The sequence below is a fragment of the Canis lupus genome, chromosome 18 (genome assembly GCF_048164855.1).
Source record: "Canis lupus baileyi chromosome 18, mCanLup2.hap1, whole genome shotgun sequence".
Taxonomy (NCBI): domain Eukaryota; kingdom Metazoa; phylum Chordata; class Mammalia; order Carnivora; family Canidae; genus Canis; species Canis lupus.
This window is the reverse complement of record NC_132855.1, coordinates 36,913,415-36,931,506: the sequence shown is the minus strand read 5'-3', so window position 1 is coordinate 36,931,506 and position 18,092 is coordinate 36,913,415. Positions and strand designations below refer to the sequence as shown.

At 35.0% G+C, this 18,092-nt stretch overlaps 1 protein-coding gene across 1 annotated transcript in view; it reads left to right on the top strand.

Annotated features, from left to right (window-relative positions):
- NXPH1 (neurexophilin 1) overlaps nt 1–18,092 on the top strand; it is a 304,178-nt gene that overhangs the window by 181,264 nt on the left and 104,822 nt on the right. The window lies entirely within an intron of this gene.

The window sequence follows — 18,092 nt, the reverse complement described above, 5'->3', positions numbered from 1 at the left end:
TCATTTTAATAGATAACTGCTCTGGATACTTGAGGCTTTTTGTTTCAAATGCCCTTCCCCCATCATTATCCATCTTGCTATGCCTGTTCAAATCCCTCCTCTCTCAGAATGTCCTCAGTTAGAATTGATGTCTTGTTTCACTCTATTGCCCAGCTCATTTCTCTCTATCAAGCGTATCTCTCACTCAGCCTTACCTTAGCTCCTTTATGTCTGCGTGCTGACTTTCTCCACTAGATTGTAAATCTGGAGGTAGGGGATTATCATTCTAACAATTTCTTGCCATAATTTCTTTCATGTCAGTTTCTCCCACCCCTGTAATCCAAACAGTGGCCACCTTCATGGCTCCAACATCATGGTCCTATTGGTTGGGATTGTAATAGCATAGACTCAAAAATAGTTGAGTCCCATTTCTCCTGTGTCATTGCAGCTCCTAGGATAGTGCCTGTAATACCTAAGAGATATTTGTTGAATTGAATTATTTGTCATTGACCACAAATAAGGAACATGCATGGATGAAATACCAAAGGGCTATGACTTGTCCAAATTCTTTGGAATGTTTTCAAAGGAAACAAGCTTATTACTTTGAAATTTATTTAAGAGTATAAAGTATTTTGAATAGAAATACAGTAAGTAAATATTATTCCAGGCAGCAGTTGGTATTACAGGGTGTTCTTACTGACCTCAATAGCCACTCTAACCTTTTGAGACATTATTCCTCTTACTATTTTTGTTTTTTTGTTCAGCTGGCCACATCACCACTAAGATAAGATCAATAATTGTGTCATCAGCTACATTCCAGGCAGAGAGAGTACCATCCATTTACTTAAGATGACCACTCAATTTTGCCTTAATTATTTTGGGTTTTATTGGTTATCATTGTCATTTGCTTAGCTCTTCCACAATTCATGGTACTTTTCCAGATTTTACTTGTTCTGTTTAGATTTATCTTTTCAAGTCTACTTTTGGATAGAAAATGGTTGCACTCTAAGTGACATTGAAAGATACATACTTTTCTCACTCTTTCTAAGATCCTAACAGGAAATAGCATGGTTTATTTTCCATCACACTATGCAATCTCCTCAGTTCCTCTTCCATTATTATTATTTTTTTAATTAAAAAATTGCACCTGTTTTTTTTTTTTCTTATTTGTCATTCTTCCCTTATTTATTCTCTGACTAATTGGGAATAGTATTCTGTCTGAAAAAAGAAATAAATTTATATTGAAATACTTTTTTGTGTTTATTTTTTAAAAGATTTTATTTATATATTTGTGGGAGAGACAAAGATAGCGAGAGAGAGCATGAATGGGGTGAGGGGCAGAGGGAGAAGCAGGCTCCCCGCTGAGCAGGGAGCAGGATGCTGGGCTCCTTGCTCCATCCCACCACTCAGCACTCTGGGATCATGACCTGAGCTGAAGGTATACATTAACTGACTAACCACCCAGTCACCCTTTTTTACATTCTTTAAAATGAATGCCCCAAATTGTTCTATCATGGGACAGATGCAATGATGATAGAATGTTAGCTTCATTGCATTAGCAACAGTGCATGTAACTGAGGAAAAATGAAAAAAAGTGTGGGTGGTTCTATCCCTTCTAAATACTGGGCTGACCACTAGCTTCAGTATGAGAAGCATTTTCTTGGTCAGGATTATGTGCTACTTAATGAATTTCAAATTTCAAAAAAATTTTTTTTGAATTTCATGTAATAAGTGATTTGGATTAAATTGTTATAAAACACTATTTTTTCAAAGCCTATTGGTTCAACATTCCCTATAGCCATTCTTAGTGTTGCCTGTCCTTTGATTTCCAGTTATGTGCTACAAGCATCTCTAAGTATTTGCAGCATACCCAACCTGAAGTGGACTCTGTGAGGGGTACAAATGGAACATAAGGTGTTGTAATTAGAGAAAATGCTAAATTTTCATCTCCATTTTCTCTTTAGTTGCATTGTTTCTTTCTTACTGTGTGATTTCTAGCAGACCGCTTTTCTCTCAGATTTTTATTTAAAACTAACTTAGGCAAAAGGGGCTTTCAAACTAAAAATACTGGAAAATAGAACTTTCAGGCAAAGTTTAAGCTTCATTGTTTATAATTTTTCCTTTGCATTTTGGAATCTCTAATATTTTATCACCTTATATATACCCTATTTGTGATTGGAATTTATACTGAATCCCTTTCTAAAACAAGGTGTTACAGTCAGGTTCTAATATGGTAGTAGACTACTGCTGACAAGAGCATAATCAAATATCACTCTTTGGATTTGTGAACACAAATTCCTTACAGATTTGTGGCTGGTCAAAATGCTGACATTGTGATGAATTGGAAGTCTGTAGTCTAAAATAAGCCTAACCCTACTTACTCATTTCATATAAGAGATGTAGGTACTTTCAAATAATTTACATTACACAGAAATAAAAGAATACTTGTCATTTTTTACCATTTTAGATTGATGCTTAAATGTCACATTACATATCACTGCTAATTTTCGGAATTGCATAGCATATGCCAAATTTATTTCTAAGGCTTTATACTTGTACTTTAAGATTTGGAATAACATCAAGCGAGTTCATTCAGATTTGTTCTTAATTACTAGATTCTGGTAGGACTGTTTAAGGAATGCCTTCTCTTTGGTGTGTAGAAGATGAAAGGTGATATAAAAATGCAGTGTTGTGGGGTAGCTTCTTTGTAATTTTGGCTCACTAGAATGCCAGTTGGGGAATGGCAAAGGCTAATACTCAACAGATGGCAAAGTCCTAAAACCTATAATAATGGTTGCAGTTATTTTCATTACTGTCATTTGATGACACATACAATAGTGTGAAAAGGCTTGAACCGGGTAATCACAGTATATATACTCAAAGGGACCAGATGCATTTCAAACAATCAAACCGGTGATGGATATTCAGGCTGAGTGCCACTTCTGCACATATTCTAGGTGCATTTATTGCTAGGAATTAGAAGCAACATTACTTGTCACAGAGAGGAGCTCCATTTCCCCTTTTAGTAATAACAAGCAACAAAAATTGACATCTGTTGTAACACAGACAGATTATTTCACATCCTTTATGATTGTGTGTCATTATCATGCATATAAATTTAGTTTGCAGATGTTCAACGTCAGAGATCAAAATACCAATTTTGCCTACAAAGGAGTTGCAATGGATACGGAAAACCTAAGCACTTTTCAAAATAGATAAGTTAAATCTTTGAGAGTGGGGACAATAAAAATCAAATGAGATTAGGAAGGAAGAGCATCAAAAGGCATCAGAAGGTATGTATGGAAGTTTCAGACGTTCTTAATATTTTTATTTCCAGCCTTGTAAAAACATCCATTCTTGATTTTAATCTTCAGAGACTGTAGTTATATCTTTGTTATTTTCTTCAATACAATGAGTAAAATAAGGCATTTTTTCCCCTTGAAACACAGATTCTGTCATTCTGGAACATTAATTAGAACATATTTGAATATTCATAATTTTTCCTATGTTTAATATATAAAAATAGTTCTTGGTGATTACCTGTGGGGGGTGGGGTAGTAATGATGTTATTAAACATGACTCAACAGATGAGTTTACCTTTTGAGATGGTCAGTACTCAATTTAACATCACTATTTGTTGTACGTATATTTTATTTGTTAATCTTAAAAATATGGATAGAAGATGGAAAGGAAGGTTTCTGTATATTTTGGATATACAATACAAAATTTTGGATACAATACAAAATATCAAAGAAGACAAAAATAATTATATTTTATGGAAAACACTTTTCCTTTTCCCTGCCCCCAAGAAACCCCAAACCACAGGCAACTTCAGCCAAAGCAAAGAAACCCGAGTCACTTATTTTAACAATCTTGCGCCTGCTTCAAAGGCAATGTTAACAGTGTGGATATAGTTTGCATTTACCTCTGGGGATTTACCACTCGATATTAAAACACTTCCCACTGTGACATTTTTAAAACTGTCTCTTTCCTCTGCTGAGCTAACAATATAATGGGGATCAAGAAAACAGTCTGGAAAAAGCACAGCATATAATCCCTGCCAGGCATTAGAAGCTAAGGCATGGTTTTTGACTTTCTTTTTGTAATGGGCAAAGGTATACAACTGCTGCCCTCCCACATTTTGCTTTTCAAAAGCTTGTTAAATGGGTTGACTCTGTTTTATTGTAAACTTGAGATATTTACACAAGGTCCTTGGTTCAAATAGTGATGATTCTAAGTGTAGATCCTGAGAGATCAGTGAATATGTGTAAATCAAGAAGTGATACTGATGACAATGTATGAATGGCCATGGAGTTGGTAGGAAGGGCCATCGAGTTGATAGGGAGCTGTGATTAGATGATGATGACATGTATTTTCTTGGAATATTGAAAAAAATCTTTCTTTTCTTTTTCCTAGATTTTTTTGTCTATCTTGAGAAGTGTAACATTAAGTTTAACAATTGTTTATTTTCTGGAGCTTTTGGGATATAATGTATTTTTAGTAAATTTGATAATCTGAGGATATACTTTTTGAACAATTTTACTTAGAGATTTGATTCTGGTTTGTTCTGGGACCAAGATGTTTAAGGATATAGTAAATATTAATAAAATTAATTCAAAGACTTTTGAACCTTAGCAGTGTGAAATCACTTTGGATTGCTTTAAATTTCGTAAAAATAATTGGCCTATCCATAATTAATACAGTACTTATATGTATTATTGCTTAAATAGATATTTAAATTTTACATGCTCTGGATAATTCTAGCTTAAATGAGTTAAAAGGACAATTTAATTAAGACCAATGAGATGCTGAAAGGATGCATTTGTTTTATACTTTGCCCGGATGGTGTCTCACTATACAGTACTCATTTACCAGTGGCAAATAAAAAAGTCAATAAATCCCTGTTTCCATCAACTAGACTAATGAACTTCATTAGTTGATCATGTTATCAGTATAATTACTACAGACTACATTTTGCCTTTGGTTATTAATGCAACAGACTTCTGCAACTTATTCTTAAGAGGACTGCTTAAGAGGACAAGAAGTCGTTTAGCTCTGGAAAAAGCCTTGGTTCTTCTCTTTCCAAACTCATCATTAAATCTTCCTGGAAATGCTTAGAATATTCCATATACCCAGTTGCAATGGTTTTGCCCTCCAATTTGGGAATATTTTGCTAGACATCATTATTTGTTAGTTTTTATAGCTGGCTATGTCTTTACGGGATACTGTTATGGGTCGAATTGTGTTTCCCAAAGGATATGTTGAAATCCTAAATGCAAATTTTAATAATAATAATTTAATATTAAATTACTATTTTTAATAAAATTCATTTTAATAATTTACATATATAAACCCAGTGTGCCATATTGTATAATCGACAACTACTTTAGGGAGTTTGGGATCATATTTAAAAATAACTTATATAAGTAGGTAGAATATTAAATGAGAGCCAGGAATATGTGTGTGTGTGTGTGTGTGTGTGAGAGAGAGAGAGAGAGAGAGAGAATGTGTGTGTGTGTATATATATATATAATTTAACCATAGTTTAACTGAAAAGATATATGTCAGCCTTTCTAATCTTTTTATGTATACTTAATCTACCAGCTATGCTAGCTAACCCAGGAGAAGCTTAGAAACTCAATATATGTAAGCAACTAAAAAAAAGAAAACATTATATTTGATGATTCTTCAACCTTTACTTCAAAAATAGAGCAGGCATTATAAATAAGAGCTTTACAGTTGTTGTCTATCCTTTGTGGTTGAGAATATAACAATCAGGAAATCGTCTAAAAGATTGGCAGTGGAAGGGAAAAGAAAGAGAAACACAGTCCTTAGCTAATTCATAGAATTGACTCAAATAATAAGAAACTGGTGTTTCACAAACAAATCTTGTAAGGGAGAATGAGATTGGGATCGTGACTGTGGAGTACTTTGAGATACTCTCAGAAGGGCTTAAGGACAAAGATGTCCCTTGGTATAAAGTATGTTTTTATCGATGACTGTTTTTGGGCAATTATCTATGAAGTAATTTTACAAAGAAAAATCCTATCACCTGCATAATCCTTCATTGTGCACCGGGACTTTAATGGTTTCTTGATTTTATATGAGCAAAGAATGATCTAAAATAACACAATTTTAGCTTATTTATATGTGTACTGTATATTTATATAAGTATATATATTTGCTAAGCTTTCAGAGTTATTTTTTTCTATTAATTTCATTATAACAGAGATGCTGTTTTCTGATTTTGTGGTTCTAAAGGAGAACTATCTTTATATTTTACTTTATGCTAGGTAAAGGAGAAATGCTTTTGTAATTAAGATAAATGAGGATTATTTTTGTCATTCAGACTTCCAAATCCTTTGGTGAAGAAGGTATTGCATTATTAAAATTTACTTGTTTGACTTAGAGTCACGGCTCTTAGACATAGTAAGAGTTTTCAACTTTAATTTTGATTTATTTGTTTGCTGGACTGATATCATTGAAGAATTCATAACATTTTAAGTGGGAAATTACGAACAGAAATAAATGGATTTTATAGTCCTGAGACAGTTTTGGTTGCAATTTCACATTTGGCTATCAGCACTCAGAGAGACAATTCCAGTTAAGGAAGTGGCAAATATTTCTCTTTGAACTTTCCAAAAAGAACTGAGTACCTTTCTATGAACAGAAGCATAGCTTGGCATTCGTAGTCATATATAATCCAAGCACTCTCCTGCAGCACAAGAAGAAGGTTGAATTACCTAGGACTTTACATTTCAATGACATTTTCTATACCTATCAACATTCTTCCCATTTGTTTTTATTCCATTACTATTTTCAAATCTTCATTCCCATGATTACATTGTACTTAGCATGTTAGAAGGAGTACAAGGCACTATAGCTTATGACATTTTTTTGTTAAAGAACAGGCAACTGTCTACATGATATGACTTAATGGGTTCTGTGAGGTCCTCTTATGTAAAATATCTCTCTACTACCTAGCCCGAGGACTCATATTACCCTCATATTCCTTTAAATATTTCTTTAAATCATTGCATCTTCAGAAAGTATCTTAGAACATAAATATGTTACATGGGAGGAACAATCATTCTGCACAGATTACCTGACAGAGATCAAGCCCATGAGGAAATAAGCATAAAACAAGAATCTTGAAGAGAGTGGTTTCGAATATGAATCACTATTAGTGGCAATCAGGTGAAGGAATCACAGTGGAGGGTTTTTAGTCACCAGAAATCCCTCCCTGTGAGAATCCTAAATGCTTAGTGGGGATTTGTGAAGAAAATGGGGAAAACTTAAATTAAGACTATGTTCTGTGAAATGAATCCTTGTGGCACATTGCACAAGTATGTTTTTTTTTTTTTAAATCATTCCAAGTGATCTCTTGTTATGTTGGAATTTGTAATTTTGCTGAATTTGAATCAGCTAATCATCTACTCAGCATTTGCTTCTCAGCAGGACTTTATTGTTTGTTACTAGTACTAGTAAGTCTACAGCAACACGGTGAGTTATTTTTAAATGGTCTCACCAGTAAAACTTTAGGCAATTAATTTGTGGTGTCAGGATGTCCCCAGCACATGCAAGGAAATATGATTTCAGAATAAGCCAGAGAGGTACTTACAAATATTTCAAGATTGTGAATTTTTTGAAGTTTCCGATAATAAAGATCTAGAGAATTGATTCCCTAGGAGTCAGGGTGTTACAAAGTAAATGAGTATGTGAAGTTTATCTTACAGATGCATTCATTGTTTCTCTTCTCTATTTTCTTCCCCCCTTCCTTTCCTTCTTTCTCTTTTCTTTCCTCCCTTTATTTCTTCTTTGCTTCTCTTTTTTCCCCTTTTGAATATTTATAGTGAAATAATCAACCAACTCAGGCAATTTGGCTACAATATAGGTTTTTGTTTATTTGTTTGTTTTATAAACCTGTGCTTCTCTTATTATCTCAAAAATAATTGTAGGGAGATTGAGTAAGCGTTAGTAGAAAGAGAAACTTGACTTTCCTTTGTAATTTTACATTCCAGTGCTATCACATTAGATCTATAAAAGTATTGACAGCCATTTTTGCCAAGACTGAATTAGTGGGCATTTATATCTCTTAGACTATAAGAGAACCTAATCTGTTCTGCAGCCTTACAGTACCTCTTGCTTCCACTTCTGTTATAGGTCAAAGTGAATATTTAAAATATTCCATGTTAAAAAGAAAAAAAATATTCCATGCTTATGGTCTTATTTTTTGATATGAGATCACTACTTATTTTGTTAGCATTCTGTCTTCACAGTATGTCTCATTCATTCATCAAACCGTTTCCCCTGCCTGCTATCATTAACCTTGCCTCGTAGATAAAGAGACACAGAGGTCAACAGTCTTGGCAAGTGTTTTGTCCACTCACTGCTGTTGCTGATATTAGATAAAAGTATTGAAAAAATGCAGCTTTATTTCCTTGTTTACCTTGCATGGAAGTTAGGTCTCAATTGTGCACTAGGGGATTATATGCTGCAGCAGAACTGCACAAACTGAATAAACCATAATCAAGATGATCAGTGTGTTGTCAAATTACAGACATAAATTTCTGTGTTTTTACCTATAGTCATATACATTTGCATCCGGATTTTTAGAACCATATGTTCTAGTTTTCATGCCAGTACTACACTCTGTTTGTTTAAATGGTTAAGAGCAGATGATCCTGGGACTTTGTTAGTGTTTAAGATTCAGAGTTTTTTTCATCATTAGATCTGTTAATTTTACATAGCCAATTTTAATACTTAACTAGTCATGTTTTAAAATATGTGCATATTTTTTTCTAGCCAGATAAGCTCCATTTTAAATGCTAGAAAACCTAGTAATTCAAAAGCTTTCAAACATAGTCTATTGTCCAGGGCTTTCATGGTGCATTTCAACAAAGAGAATCTCTGTGCTCACTCAATTTGCAAACATCTGGAGGAAAATAATGTGATAATTAGGAGGCAACATGGGCTCATCAAAAACAAATCATGCCAAACTAACTTAATTTCTTTCTTTGATTTCTTAACAAGCTGAGTGGGGACACAGTGGGTATTTTTATTATAGAAAGACACTTGATGTAGGTTCTGAACATTCTTAAAAGATCTAGGGAAAATGCAGTTAGGTAAAATGATTGGCTAATGTATGATATCTCTGTAGAAAGGAATAAGCAATGATTATTTACCTATCATTCAATATATAATTAGGAGACACTGTTGGGTAAATTTTATTTTATTAATTGTATCTTCACTAAATATCTTAAGCTCTTGACTTTGGCTGCATATATTTTGTTTCTCATAGCTTTTTTTTTTTTTTAAAGGCGACTGACTGCAACATTTTAATTTAAAAATTAATGTTAGGGGGCACCTGGGTGGTTCATTCAAGCCTCTTCTTTCAGCTCATATCATGATCTTAGGGTTCTGGGATCAAGTCCTGCATTGCGTTCCCTGCTTAGTGGGTAGCCTGCTTTTCCCTCTCCTCCCCACTTGTGCTCTGTCTCTCTCTCAAATAAATAAATAAAATCTTTTAAAAAATTAGCAGTAGTATTCTTTCTAGAAAGTAACCTATACCTTGGCCAATTTTTTTTATTGGAAAACTGTGAAAATCATATATGTGCATATCCACATATCACATACATAAATTATAAACACACATATTTAATCCACAATCTCTGTTTCCATATACAACAAATATTATTTTGGTAATTGTTTTCTCAGACTTAGTTCTGTATGTAATATTTATGTTTTTATGCAAGTGGAAGTATGCTATACTTATACTTACTATTTTTTTTAAAGATTTTATTTATTTATTCATGAGAGACACAGAGAGAAGGCAGAGACACAGGCAGAGGGAGAAGCAGGTTCTCCACAGGGAGCCCGATGCGGGAGTCCATCGTGGGACTCCAGGATCACACCCTGGGCTGAAGGCAAGCGCTAAACTGCTGAGCTACCCAGGTGTCCCTATACTTACTATTTTTAAACTTATTTTGTTTTCACTGAATAATATACTGTCAAACATAGTTCCAATTCAACAAATATCCTTCTGCAGCATTGTTTATAATGGCTGCATAGTATTTCCATATCCAGATGTGCTATAATTTATTGACTGATTACCTTTTATTAGGTAGATTACCTCTTTGTTGTTGTTGTTACTATAAACCATACCATAACTATACTTATAGTTAAATCTTACTGTATTATCACAAGATAAATGCCTAGACATTGTATTATTGGATCAAAAATATGAATATTGTAAGAACTTGATGTATGCTCCTTAATTGCCTGGCTGGCAGAAGGTTGAGCCAGTTTACGTTCCTGCCAGCTGTTTGTGAGAGGAATAGATAGATATAGATGATATAGATATATATCGATATATACATACCTATACATAGAGGTATCTTGATTTCTTTCTCTAACCATATATATACATAAACATATTTTTTTTAAGGAGAAAAGAAAGTTTCTCCTTGGGAAAAATGAAATTCACTGAAAATATTTAAATGATGAAAGTTTTCATAAATATTTGAGAAACCCCATGTTTTATTAGTTAGCTGTGATGAAAGAATTCCAAAATATAGCTTTAAAGTGACTTTTCTCCTATTTCTCTCTAAAGATTTATCAGAAGGAGAGATTCATTTTTGTGGCAATTATTCTGCTTATGGAACATTCTGAAATAAGAATTATTTTATGCCTCAAACTGATATTAAATTATATTTTTCGTTAATATGTGAAACAAACTGAGTTCTTTTAAATAGTGCTAGAAATGAAAGATTCTGTTTTGTGCTTTAATACTGTAGCAAATACAATTTCTTAGATTCTGCTATTAGGTGGCTCTGATTTTCCATTCTCTTCCTTTCCTCCTTTTTGCTTGTTGTGCCTCATTAAAATTTCAAATGAAACTGTGTGACACTGATTGGAATTGTTTCTGTTGGGGGAAATGTACACACTGCATGTGCAGCAAAAATTCATCTACATTTGAACCCTGCTATTTGTTTGACACAATAGATTTTCAGGAATGGGATTGCAGGAAGCAAATCTTTAATAAAATTGCTATGGACTGTCCCCGCAGGAGGCAGAGTGCATGGCAGCTAAACAGGAAGATTTGAACCCTCAGCTCTGCACCTTATTGGCTATGTAACTAACCTCTCTAAGTACATTTACACATCTGAAAGATGTAATAATACAAACCCCTTAAAGCTGTTGAGAAGATTCAACAAGAGAAAGTACCTGGGACCTAGTAAGTTCTTAATAAATGTTAGCTTTTACTGATAGTGCTCCATGATCTATACTTCTCTCAGATGGTAGAGAATAACCTTTCCTCTAGTCTTTGGAAAAAATTATCCTATTTGCCCCGGATTATTCTATCATTTTGGAGCAACTATACCAGAGTTGGTAAAGTGACTTTTTTTTTTTTTTTTTGGTAAAGTAACTCTTGTTTCAGTGTTTTCCTCTCCTTCTTTCCTTCCTCCTCACATCCCTCTCCCCCTATGACTTCCTCCCTTTCCTTTTTCTCCCTTCCTTCCTTGCTTTTGTTTCCTTTTCTCCTTTCCCTTCCCTAGTATTCATTGCGCACCAACTGTGTTCTATATTCTACTAGACATTGAAGAAGGAAAAACCTGAATGAATCCTTTAGAAGGAATTCACTGACCAGGGGAGACAAATATTAATTGAACAAATAAACATAAAATTGCAAGGATGACAAGGCTATATAAATGACAGATGCACAGATTATAAGAGCATATAGAAGATTGGAAAAACTTTCCTGAGGAAATGAAACCGGAATATAAAGGAAGTATAGGGGTTAAATAGGTGAAGTGGCAGGCTTCTAGTCTCTCTATTTCTGCCATTGCTTCTTATAGTCTGTATTCTTCACCCAGGGTGATTCCATGGAAATGGAAGTCAGATCACATTAGACCTCTTCTTAAATCTCTCTCATTATGACTTCTCGTTTTATGTATAGTAAATCTCATAGTCCTTAGCTTGGCTGAGAGTGCCTTATGTGATTGGCTTCTTACTACCTATCTGACCTCATTTTCCCACACTCTCTTCTTACGTACTGTTCTGTAGCTGTGCTGGCCTCCTTGCTGTTCCCAGAACACACAGATAAACTCCACCAAAGCGTCTCTGATCTTACCGCTCCCCGTGCCCCAAATACTCTCCCCTGGATATCTTTTCACCTTCTCTGTGAGGTTTCCTCTGATGACCTTGTGTCAAGTAGCAACTCTCTTTCCATCAGCATTCCCCATTACTCTTACACTGTATATTTACCACCATTCCACATTTTTAAAATCCACTTGTTCTCTTATTTTTGGTTTTCCCTCCCCATCTCCACTCACCTTGTTGAAGACTCCATGAGGTCAGGAGTTTGTTTACAGTTGAAGTTCCAGCTCCCAGAAAAGTGCCAGGAAGGTATTAGGTGCTCATGCAGTGTTTGAGGAATGAATGAGGGTTGAAGAAGCACAAGAGATTTAAAAACTCAGAATTTAGTGTTGGAATAAATATGGGGATTAAGGAAGTGAGGTGTTATTGGTAGCTTAGATTTGGGGCTTGTGTAACTAAATGGGTGAGTATTGCTCACCGAAGAATTATAATACTACTAGGTTCTTCTGCCAATTTTGAATCATTGATTTCTGACCATCCTATACTTGTCTTTTATTTGGTGGTAATAACACAAACCAAAAAGGTAGAAAGGTTAGTCATGTTTGTACTTTATGATTGGGGTGTGGGCATTTGGGGATTTATTTTATGGTGGGATATGAGGTTTGAATGACAGTGTTTGGTTGGATATTTCACTCAACTAACTGATGTCACTGAGTTATTGGATGTTCACACAGCTGGTACATGTGGTGCTGATTCTCAGAGCAGAGGAGATCAAAATAGCTGGTAGATCTATCCATTGAGAACATTAACACACTGTTAACAGAACTTGGATGTCCAGCTAATGACTGGCTATGTAAAACTAATGAAATATTTTATTAACTTTCTATAAAGAGCCCAAAGCTCTTTCACATACATTTTTCCTTATTCTTTATGTCCTTGTATTGACAGGAAGAAGCCAAATTAGCTGGTTTTTATTATGTAACAAAGTTTGAGGCACTGACATATTTGTGAGGCTTACGTTTCACTGTAAAACTGGGAAAGGAGCTGGAAATGAGGAGTCAGGATTTTACTAAGGTATTGTTCCCAGAAGTGTAGTGACTGTCTCATTTTTTCATTATATGAAAAATCTGATGAATCTGCATGTGAGGAACTCATTGTATTCTATGTATTTTTTCTATTTTATTTGTTTGACTTTATGCCAAACATACTATCCAGAATTCCAGTAATGTCTAATTACATGTGCCTCTGTTGAAGTTACCTGGACCCCAATTCCTTTTCTTCTCCCACTCCATATTTCACAGCATGAATCTCTTGCAAAGAGTAAATTGTAAAATTCAAATATTTTCATTTTATAACTTGCTATTTTTAGGTAGGAAAAGTTTCATATGAATAATAGAGGTGGGATCAATGAATTTCTGTGGCATCAGTTGATTATTTTCTCCCCTTGAAAAGGACATTGAGAACTCATAGAGCTTGATTTTAGGGTTGTGTGTGCCCTGGTGAACATGTCTACATTTGCCATGTGTTCATGGTGTAGTTCTGTGGCAGCATGCACTTTGGAGGAGCATAATTTCATTTTGGAAGAAGTCAGGCTCTCTGTTTAGTCAGCATGCTGTCTCTTGTCTCCTTTTTCCAATTGCCTTCCAAATCTTCTGTTCACCTCACTTAACTTCTGTAATTTGCTTCTGTGCTCCTTTTGACCTTTGCTCATGCTTAAGGGAAGAAGTTTATAATTATATGTTCATTGTGAAACCTTTACTATAGTTTTGGCTAATCCTGGTTTTAGGTTATTTATGTTTGTTTAGACAAATGATGCTCCATGCTCTTTCAGATGTCCTTTAATGTAATGGGATTAATAAGTAAGCTTTATAAGTATGTATATCCTGGTCAAGCCTGTTCTACCAACACATGTCTGTGGTGTTGGTTTTATCTACATTGAACAATCTCATTGACCCCTGTGGATTCATTTAGCTAAGAAGCAGAATCAGAATCAGATAATAGTATAAATTCAGTGTAAGAAAGTATCATAGAGGTCTCCTATCTCCCAGCTTATTTTTCAAATGGGAAACTGAGTCCCTGAAAATAGAAATAGAAATGTGAGTGTCTCACATTTGTGTGACACTCTATAGCTTATAAAATATACTGATGCACATTATTATTTGTATTTTTTTTCAGTAGTTCTGTGTGATAAGCTGGATAGGCATTATTTATCCCTATTTTACCAATGGGGGACACAAAGGTACAGGGAAATTGAGACTTGTCTCAACTACTTACAGCAAGTTAAATGGTGATCTGTTTTAAAAGCCGGGACTTGAGACTTCACTTGATTAGATGGTCTTTCCACAATATTATCTGCCTCCTTGCTGGAACTTCCCCAGCCACATGCGTTGAGACACTGACTATCTCAATATTTCGAGTGGCTGGGACAGCCATGATCTCTAGCTGTAAGCTGCTTTCTTTCCTCAGTGTAACACAGGACTGCTATTATTTTTTGTATACCATGATTTCAAAGAAGCTTGGAAGCACAGTCCTAGCATATAATGAGGAGAGACCTGCTTAAGTTATAGAATGAGGTTATTGGAAGATTATTAGGTATATACAGCCTGTGAGTTCTGGAAATGTTTCCATAGTATGCATTCACCCACCCTCTGACACCTGTATCCATTTTCCTCTAAGAAACCACCCCTCCCCAGGTCTGTGTGGTCCCCGGAATCCAACTAATACCTCTGACCCAGGTTGGAGATGTGGGCCTTAACAGGTCTCTTTGCCATCTCCTCTTGTCATGTTGATTGGCTCCTGAATAGTCATGGATTCCATCAGAGTTAACTTAGTCTCATGAGACATTTTCTGTGATTTTTGGGAAAGAGACTATTGCTACCCTTCTAGAACTGAACCAGGTAGCATTCAGACTGGAGCTGCTACTAGTGTCTTGACTTCTGAAGCTAATACTAGAGGAGAGCTGAGGGAGGAGAGTTGAGTCCTGCTGATACAATTTGATGTCAAACTGCATAAAAAAAGTCAAAACTGATTCTATTCTTTAGAGTTATATAAGCCAATAAATTCTCCCTGTTCCTTAAAATACTTGTATTACGTTGTCATCATTTAAAGACTAAAGAATCCTAATATATTCCTGGTCAAGCAAAAAAAAAAAAATCAATGCCACTTTTTCACAAATTTCTAATTTGTCACTTTAAAGGCCTGTGTAGATAGGAGAGATTTAGAAATGAATGCTTCAATTTGATCCAGTTTCTTTCAGCTTAAGTATATTTTTCTTCTGCCTCTGAAAAGATGATTCATAACTTATAAATAAAAACTATCAGTATGCAAACTTTTACATAATCCATAAGTTTCCAGAAGGTGCTTTTGTCATGATCAGTTATCTATATTAACTCAACAAATAATTATTGTTTTGACCACTGAACCAGGCTAGAGAATAAGGCATCCTTGCCATCAAATATTTTGTAATTCAATTGGTAGAAAAGACACATTATTGTGTAGAGAAAAGCAAGTATAGGTCAACATATATATCTAAATATGAGATGAGTGTTGCTGGCTAAGTCAAAGGAGGACAAGGTCATCAAAGATTGAAAAATGACAGCTGCCATGAAAAAGCAGAGATGGAGTCATATCTTTATGATGTAGGCACATAAAAAGGAAGAAGTCTCTACAGGAGCTGAAGCACAGCACAGGCAAGGACTCAGATGAGAGAATGCTGAGTGAGGAATGTAGTGACTCAACAGGATGGGCTGTGACAGAGGAGTAGGGTGTGGGAAAAATACTTTGGAAATTTCCATCTAATATCACTTTTGAGAATAACTTTGGAATGAAGTGCTTTGCTTAGGATTTGTATTGAGAAGCAACATCACAGAAACCCTTTTTTGAGCACTTAACATACACATGGGATTAGGTTAAACATTTCATAGGGATGATCTCATTTAACAATAGTACTTTTGAAGTGGATATTATTGTTATCTACATCTTATGCAAAGTTGCATGTGTTTACCAAGCCTGTTGGTAGTTAGGGCAGAACCAACCCAGGTCAGCCTGCCTCTGAAATTCATGCAATTTCTCTGGTTGTGAACTTCCTTCTAAGACGAGCAGAGAGGTCACTTTGCACAAGCAAGTGATAATAGTGTTCTGCATGGTTCAGTAAGTATTTATTTTTTGGCGAGTTTATACTACCTACAGATTTTTTTTAATTTATTCATGATAGACATAGAGAGAGAGAGACAGAGACACAGGCAGAGGAAGAAGCAGGTTCCACACCGGGAACCCAACGCGGAACTCGATCCTGGGTCTCCAGGATCGTGCCCTGGGCCAAAGGCAGGCGCTAGACCCCTGAGCCACCCAGGGACCCCCTACCTACAGATTCTTAGAATGACTAGATTTCAAGTATTTGAAGAGCCTCCCTCTACACTTCAAGCAAGAGTGAAATCTCATAAATTAGATTCAACTAACAATTATTGAGAACATCACAATATTTAGGGATGCATGTACTTGTGTCATTATTATTTCATTCCCCCCCACAAGCTAGAAAGGTAAGTGCCATTATTCCCATTGTATAGACAATAAAACTGAGATCAAAAGCATTTAAATACCTTGCCTAAGGGCATTTAGTTAGTGTGGGCAGAGCTATGACTTGAACTCAGGCCGTTTAAAGTCCAGTTCTTTCCCACTACTTTAGGCTAACAGTGGCTGAAGGGTCTATCTCTGAAATTTGGCATTTGGATTTATTGCTAGTTAGTGGAAAATTCAAAGTAATTATTGAATATTAGTGATGATATGACAGATGTTAAGCCTTTTCCAAACTATATGTTTGGATTTCTCGTTTGACTTGTTATTTTTTTCTAGGATCTATCAGTAAGTCAGATACCAAGTATTTATTGAGTACCTATTATTAGGCAAATTTATGCATCAACTTAAAAAGGCCTTTGCGTGGACCCTACACTAATGGAACTTAAAATATAGTTGAGGGACAAGGTGGAAAGTTAAGGCACAGTACATAAAAGGTTAAGTAGTATGAATGATGAGTAATCTATGAGAAAACATTAAACAGCTGTTGTGGGGCAGGACATTTAACTAATTGTCAAATGAATAATTGCACATGAATATTAAGGACTATGAGTTCAGAAGAAGATAATTGTAGACACTGAGTGGTCTGAAGAAGCTTCATGAAGGAAGTATTTGAACTAGGTTTTTGAAAATAGGACTTGAAGAGGAGAGAATGTCCTAAAATCAGAAAGAGTAAAAGCAGAGAGGTAGGGAAATACACTGTGTACTACAGGAAACAGTTTGTCTGATACTAAGATTTTAAAAGGGGAACAGATAGGGATGAAACCACAGAAGCGAGTCAGGACCAGCTTGAGGAGGTCTTGAAAGGAAAACTAAAGGGTCTGGATTTTATGATGTCGGAGGTATGGTGATTGGGAGGGATTGGTGCAGAAGGGTGGGAACAGGGAAGATTTTAGCAAAGGAATTAAAGCATAAAGAGAGTAGAGAGAAAGATTCATTAGTATATAAAAGATTAGGAAAATTAGGTGATATAAAGGGGACCAATTAGAAAGTAATTGGAACAGGCCAAGCCTCTACAAGTTACAGGGGAAACAGATAAAAGATAAATGGTATTTCAAGGAAACAATCAGATAAATTTAGGTTATCTGACATTTTCTTAGACAAAGTAAACTCTTAGGAAAAATAAACAAGGAGGAGGGAAGTAAAAAGGAGATCAAAGAAATAGGATAATCAAATACAACTTCAATTTATGAACTATGAATCATAGTTTAACAAAATAAACAATAGCTCTAAGAGCCATTGGTAGGGAATCAGTGAGACTATTTTTTTCTTTATTTTTAAAAAACTATTCTATTCTATTTATTTATTTATTATTTATTTATTTATTTATTTATTTATTTATTTATTTATTTATTTATTTTTTTATTTATGAGAGAGAGAGAGAGAGTGAGAAAGTGTGAGCAGTAGGAGGAACAGAAGGAGAGGGAAAGAGAGTATCTCAG